Genomic DNA, 8,283 nt, shown 5'->3' with positions numbered 1-8,283 from the left:
GAGCGCCCGCGCCCAGGCCTGTCTCTCAGAAACACACACACACACACACCCCCCCCTCCCCCCCACTGCAATGGAAGCAATGCACAGCTCACAATGCTGAGTGTAGAAGGACGAAGTGATAGAAATTGGAGAGGAATTTAAACCTTTTACCGTCTGTCCCCACACCAAACAGCCAGTGTCAATTGATGGATCCACCCTCCCCCATCCCTCCCTCCATTGTATGGCAAATGAAGACAAAAAATAAATGCACAAATTAATATTTATCTTGACAACACATGGTGACACCTTCAAGCAACTCGATTTCACTCCCAGTTTTTCTCTTCTCCTCCACTCAACCTGGCCTGTGTTTTAATTGCACCCACTCTAGTGGATCCAAGCAGCCGCTCTTCCTGGACTAAGAAAGAAAGATCACTTTAATAACCTCTGTGAGAGGAGATTTGACGGAGGTATTCAAAATCATGAAAGGTCTGGAGAGAGTCGATAGGTAAGAACTGTTTCCTTTGGCGGAAGGATTGAGAAAAGGAAGGCACAGTAGGGTTGCCAACTGTGATTAAATGTATTCCTGGAGGTTTCATCACATGACTTGCCCCATACTCCAGCCATTAGTCGGCCAACACATCCATCCTTGTGCCATATTACCTTGCTACACCGATTGGAGAGAAAAAAGACTACTCAATTGGGTGATAATTGACAGCTAAACAGCTTTTTTCCCATTTTCAATATTTTTATATTTCATAAAAAGAAATGTTCAAAGAAAATGAAGTAAAAACATTTTTTTAATGCCCCTTTGATATTTCTCCAGAATTGCACACAGCTGTGTCCTGGAGATTGATCTTCAGTTCCTGGAGACCCCAGGCCAATCCTGGAGGGTTGGCAACCCTAGGACACACATTTAACTTAATTGGTAAAAGAAGCAATGGCGACGTGAGGAAAAGCTTACTCATGTAGCAAGTGGTTAGCATCTGGAATGCACCGCCAGAAATTGCGGTGGAAGCAGGTTCAATCAAGGCATTCAAAGGGAAATTGGATTGTTATCTGAAAAGGAAGAATGTGCAGGGCTACAGAGAGAAGGCAGGGGAGTGGCACTAGGTAAATTACTCCTAATGAGAACGGATGCAGACACTAAGAGCTGAATGGCCCCCTTCTGTGGTGTAACAATTCCGTGATTCTGTGAGAAACTGTGTCAACATCCAAGATTAGATTGGGTAAGGGGGTGAAAGAAACAGGGTTCCACAAGAACAGGAGTAGGCCATTCAATCCCTGAGACCTGTGCTTCCATTCAATTAGGTCATGGCTGATCTGTACCTCAACTCCGGCTACCCAATCTTTGACCCATATCCATTGATAGCATTACCTCACAAAATTCTGTTAGTTTAATTCTTGAAAGCATCAGTTGACCCAGCAGCATTCCAGATTTGAAGAGTTGCAGGTTGAAGGAATGGGGGAAGCCTGCAGGTAAATGTGATTAGGAACTATTTGCTGACATGGAAGATAAACACTGGCACAAGTTGATTGGGTCAATTAACCTGTCTCTGTGGTGTAGCTTCTATGTATTTTTGTGTTTTCTTTCCCTTATCAAAATCACAAATGTTATCCCATGTGACTGTGACAATGGTAAACTATTCCTCTTCATTCTTTTCAACCCACCTGCAGCCTTTGATGTGCTTTTATTTATTCTTTCACAGGATGTGGGCATTGCCCATCCCTAATTGCCCTTGAACTGAGTAACTTGCTACACCATTTTCAGAGGGCAATTGAGAGCCAACAACATTGCTGTGGTTCTGGAATCACCTACAGGCCAGACCAGGTAAGGACGACAGATTTCCTTCCCTAAAGGACATTAGTGAACCAGATGGGTTTTTACAACAATCAGCAATAGTTTCTTAGTCATCATAAACTGAGACTAGCTTTTAATCCCAGATTTATTAATTGAATTTAAATTTCACCAGCTGCCATGGTGGGATTTGGATTTGAATCTGTGTCACCAGATCATTAGCCTGAGCCTCTAGATTACTAGTGCAGTGACATTACCACTATGCTACTACCTCCCCAATACCATCCTTTTCCAACATCTCTCCACTATCACCCAAATAGGTGGCACTGCTTTCACCTGGATCCATTCTTATCTATCTAATCATAAACAGAGTATCACTTGCAATGGGTTCTCTTTCTGCTCCTGCAACATTAGCTCTGTTGTACCCTAAGGATCTATCCTTTGTCCCCTCCATTTTCTCATCAACACGCTGTCCCTCAGCGACATCATCCAAAAGCATAGCATTAGTTTTCACATCTGCGCTGACGACACCAGCTCTATCTCACCACTACCTCTCTTGACTCCTCCACAGTTGCTAAATTATCAGACAGCGTATCTGACATTCAGTACTGGATGAGCAGATATTTCCTCCAATTAATATTGGGAAGACCAAAGCCATTGTGTTTGGTTCCCACCACAAATTCCATTCCCAAGCTACTAACTACATCCCTCAACCTGGAAATTGTTTGAGACTGAACCAGAGTGTTTGCAATCTTGCTGTTGTATTTGACCCTGAGATGAGCTTCCAAACACATATCTGTGCCATCGCTAAGAGCACCTATTTCCACCTCCGTAACATTGTCCACCCCCAAACCTGCCTCAGTTCATCTGTTGTTGGAAACCTCATTCATGCCTTTGTTAACTCTAGATTTAACTATTCCAATGCACTCCTGATCTGCCACACACATTTTACCCTCTGTAAACTTGAGGTCATCCAAAACTCTGCTACTTGTGTGCTACCATTCAAGGGCAATTACAGATGGGCAACAATTGCTGGTCTTGCCAGTGACACTCACATTCCAAGAAAGAATTTAAAAAACTTGTCCCGAATCCCATTCACACAACAGCCCTGTGTTTGCTGGCCTACCCTGGGTCTCAGTTAAGTAATATCTTGATTTTAAAATTCTCATCCTTCTTTCAAATCCCTTCATCATCTCACCCTTCCCTATCTATGTAACTTCCTCCAGCTCCACAACCCTCCCATATCTCTGCATTCCTCCAATTCTGGCCTCTTGAGCATCCTTCATTTTAATCGCTCCACCATTGTTGGCTGTGCCCTCTCTGGAATTCCCTCTCCCTACCTCACTTTCCTCCTTAAGATGCTCCCTAAAACCTACCTCTTTGACCAAGTTTTTGGTCATTTGACCTTATATCTCCTTATGTGGCTCAGTGTCATTGCTTGTTTTATAATGCTCCTGTGAAGCATTTTGGGACATTTTATTGAATTAAAGGCACTGTATAAAGACAAGCTGTTGTAACTAATGTTTATGTAATGCTTTATCACATCTCAGAAATGTCATTAAGTGTATCCTATGTGGTGCATTTACCAAACTATGAAATGCAGGTGTTCCTCAGAATAGTTGTGGTCCTCGGACCAACCATCTTCAGCTGCTTCATCAATGACCTTCATTCCATCATAAGGTCAGAAGTGGGGATGTTCTCTGATGATTGCACAGTGTTCAGGACCATTTGCAACTCCTCAGATACTGAAGCAGTCCATGTCCAAATGCAACAAGACCTGGACAATATCCAGGCTTGGCCTCACAGGTGGCAAGTAACATTCGTGCCACACAAGTGGCAGGCAATGACCATCTCCAACAAGAGAGAATCTAACCGTCTCCCCTTGACACTCAATGGCATTACCATTACTGGATAGCCCACCGTCAACATCCTTGACCTGAAATTTAACTGGACCAGCCATATAAATACCATGGCTACAAGAGCAGGTCAGAGGCTGGGAATTCTGCAATGAGTAACTCACCTCCTGACTCCCCAATGCCTGTCCACATCTACAAGGCACAAGTCATAAGAGTCAGCTGCCTGGACCAGCACAACTCCAACAATGCTCAAGAAGCTTGACACCATCCAGGACAAAGCAGCCCACCTGATTGGCACCCCTCCATAACCTTAGACATTCACACCCTCCTTCACCAGCCTACAGTGGCAGCATTGTGTGCTACCTACATTATGCACTGCAGCAGCTTGCCAACGCTCCTTAGGCAGCACCTTGCAAACCCATGACCTTTACCACCTAGAAGGACAAGGGCAGTAGATGCATGGGAACACCACCACCTGGAAGTTCCCCTCCAAGTCACTCACCATCCTGACTTGGAAATATATTGCCGTTCCTTCACTGTTGCTGGGTCAAAATCCTGAAATTCCTTTTCTAACAGCTCTATGGGTGTACCCACACCACATGGACTGCAGCGGTTCAAGAAGGCAGCTCACCACCACCTTCTCAAGGGCAATTAGGGATGGGCAATAAATACTGACTTTGCCAGCAAAGCCCACATCCCATGAAAATATATAAAAAATACCTGCAGGAAAATTGAGTAATCTTAAACAGCTTTGGGCTTGTGCAATATTGGAAACAGATGTGTTTAAGATAAATGGGATAACAACTTAGCTAAAGTAGGAAATTCATACAAGTCTATTAGCACATCTGTTATTCATTTTCAGCCAGGTCCCATCTCTAGGGGAATACTCATCAAAGATCTGCTAAGTGTAATATTTCACCACCAGGGTGGACTTAACCATGAAGCAAAGAAGTAACAAAGTCACAAAATTGTTACTCATCTCCCGGCTCCCGATTGGACAATCGTAACCAATGGATCTCTGGGAACTGTTTACATAAACAGAAACAAAACCAAATAATAAGTTTAAATGAGTTGGAAAAATGTAATGAAAAATTCATGGATGTACATACAAGTGCTTTCGTTTATACTACGGCCTCATAGAATCCTAGAATATTACAGCATAGATGCAGGCCAGTCAGCCCATTGTGTGTGTACTGGTGTGAGTAATTCCACACCCCTGTCCTTTCCCCACATAACAGCATTTTTTTTTCCATTTCAAGTATTTATCTAATTCCCTTTTGAAAGGTACTAATGAATCTGCTTCCATCACCCTTTCAGGCAGAACATAACACCTTGCTGTCACTTTGGCTTCTTTTTGCCAATGTCTCAATGTGACACTTGAGATACAGGCTGTGAGTAATGGCAGAAGAGTTAAGAGAGCTGTGCAAATGCATGGCAGCAGAGGCTTTGCTTTTAAAGGTAGGGAGAGAGGTAACAAGGGGGAAAGAGTCCAGGAGAGTAGGACCACAATAATGAAATGATGGAGTGAGAGAGGTTTGACGCACAAGAGATCGCCAGTAGATAGAGGGCACAGGTTGGCAAGATTGGAATGGGTAAGGTGGGATGATACCATGGAGGGACTTAAAAAAAAAAGTCAAAGATTTTGAACTCCATGCACTGGGAGAAAAGTACAAGTTAATTATTAGGTGGTGATTAGAAAGAATTTTTATATACATAATGCCTTCTCAAATGACAGCTCAAAATGGCCTGCCACAGGGATCAGTGCTCACATTGGCTTGTTCAACATCTATAATGGCTGATATGGCCTGCACTAAATCCCAGATTACAAACCAGATGGATTTTGATAAACATGATAAACATTTTTACCCAGAGGGTGGTGACGGTCTGGAATGCACTGCCTGGGAGGGTGGTGGAGGCGGGTTGCCTCACATCCTTTAAGAAGTACCTAGATGAGCACTTGGCACGTCCTAACATTCAAGGCTATGGGCCAAGTGCTGGTAAATGGGATTAGGTAGGTAGGTCAGGTGTTTCTCACATGTTAGTGCAGACTCGATGGGCCGAAGGGCCTCTTCTGCACTGTGATTCTGTGAAGCATCAATGCTAGTGGAAGCAAGTAAGATGCTCACCAGAGACCTGGACCCATTGCACCAGGAAAGAACTCACTGTTTCCCCTGGAAGACCACTTACCCACAACCTCCATCCAAAGTAGCTGGGTGTCATCCTGGATCGGACACACACCTATTGGCCTCACCTCATCACCACCAGCCAAAGAGTAAACACCAGGGTGAACTTGGTCTAGAAATTTGCTGGAATGTCATGGGGAAAGTACAGCTAAAGCACTTTGCATTGCAATAGTGGTCCTAGTCCACTCTGCGGTAGAATGCTGCTTTTCCTTATGGTCCTGCAGGTGCCAAACAAAGATCATAGGTCATAGTTAAATTTCTTCATGAGGACAGTGCCGGGGATGCTTAAGTCCACTCTAACTGTGTGACCCCCGTTACTGTCCCACATTTTCACACCCATAATTCAGCGCACTGCCATCGTGCTTGGGGAAATGAAAAATGTCACGAGCAATAAGGACCTTCCCATTCTTGAAGGCTCGAAAAGCTCATTGAGGAAGCACTTAAAATCACGCTGGCCATTCTGGTAAACAGCAGCTAATATTCATGCAGCTGGAATCGACCCGCTATCCAGATGAGTGGCATGGAGGATGCATGGTGCTTAAAGAACCAATACCTCATCACTGACCTAACAACAGAGAACCCTGCCTTCAAACTCATTCAAAGGAAATGGACAGCACTCATCGGAATCAGCAAAGGGCATGGACCATGTGGCCACCTGCTCCACGAGCGGAAGATCAGGGATAACCTGAAGTGCATTTGTGGCCATGAGCCCCAGATCTTTGAAGCCATAACATCGACCTGTCCACTGAGATCTGTTGCTGGAGGCACCTCATTTCTCCACTCGGCATCTCAAGAGGCCAAACAAGACCGCCCATTATGAGCTTTTCCCGTCATATTAAAGTAGGAGCCTGTTTCAAAAACAACAAAAGCTTTTCACAAAGAAAGAATTTAGTTTGCAAAACAGTAATTGTTGTTATAGAAGCAAAATACTGCAGATGCTGGAAATCTGAAATAAAAACAGAAAATGCTGGGAAAGTCCACTTTAGAGTCCACTTTTAGCTCCGAAGAAGAGTCAAATGGACTCAAAACGTTAACCCTGTTTCTCTCTCCACAAATGCTGCCAGACCTGCTGAGTTTTTTTTCCAGCATTTTATGTTTTTATTTCAGTGATTGTCGTTGTGTGGGTGAATGGAGCAGACCTTTTGCACAAAGCAAGATCCCATCACTGAGACAAGTAACAAATTAATATCTGTTTGGCCATGTTGATTGAGAGAGGAATGGTGGCCCAGTTGTTAGGAGAATTTACTGTTCTTCAAATAACACAGAATGTCCTATAGTTCCCAGTGATCCAGTAGGATTGTCCTAAGAAACCAGGAACGTTCCAGCTTTGTTCCAGTCTGCGCTGATTTTAACTGAGTTGACAATGGGACTCTATTTGGGCTGCAGAGGATGAAAAAGCTGTAGTCCTTGCCTTCTGTCACTCTCCACTTCCACTGAATAGCTCATGTGTGTTGACATCAGGCAAGGAAACACGGTGTCCACTGTCCAGCCCTACTCTGTAGCCAGGAAATCCATTCCACATGGCATGCTGAATTTAGATTTGGTCTCCTTCAGTAAGTGGTTTACCTCTATAAGTTCTCCATCAGCTTTTCATAGCCTCGATGTCTGCCAGTATTCTTTTTGAAAAGAAAGCCTTGGATTTTTATTGTACCTTTATTGTATGTCAAGACAACGTGCTTTACAGCTGATGAAGTATTCCTGACTTTTGAAGTGTAGTTACTGTTGTCATGCAGGAAACATGACAACCAATTTTACAAACAGCAATGTTTTAATGATCAAATAATCTGTTTCACTGATGGCGGTTCAGGGATATTGGTCACGACTTTCCAGCTCTTTTGTTTTAATACCGGGAGGTCTTTATTTTATTTAAAGGCAAAATACTGTGGATGCTGGAAATCTGAAACAAGAACAAAACATTCTGGAAAAACCCAGCAGGTCTGACGGCATCTGTGGAGGGAAAGACAGAGTTAACGGAAAGATTAACTCTGTCTTTTCTCTCCACAAGTGCTGTCAGACCTACTGAGTTTTTCCAGCATTTTTTAGGCTTTATTTTATTTAATTCCACTTCTTACTATTGATTAACTACCATCAATTATCAATGTAAATGAAGCTCAGAAGAAGCTTCCGCAACAGCACCTCTCCCTTCAATCAGGCACTTTACAGCCACCCGGACTCAGTACAGAAGGCAAATGCCACGGATGGTGGAAATCAGAAATTAAAATAGAGAATGCTGGAAATATTCTGGAAGTTCCGAGAGAGAAATTGAGTTCATGTTTCAGGTTGAAAGTTCCAATAAAAGGCCTGAAATATTAATTTTGTCACTCTCTGTCCACAGATGCTAGATTGGCAGGGGGATGGGAAGCTGAGTGGGGAGACACAAGAGAGGGAAACAAAGATAGGAATGAATGGCAGAAAAGCAGAAAGCAAAAGTGGAAGGCAGAGGAAACAAGGGCTAGCAGCAAATAGGGCC

The sequence above is a fragment of the Cetorhinus maximus genome, chromosome 5 (genome assembly GCF_964194155.1).
Source record: "Cetorhinus maximus chromosome 5, sCetMax3.hap1.1, whole genome shotgun sequence".
NCBI lineage: Eukaryota > Metazoa > Chordata > Chondrichthyes > Lamniformes > Cetorhinidae > Cetorhinus > Cetorhinus maximus.
This window is presented reverse-complemented; position numbering follows the sequence as displayed.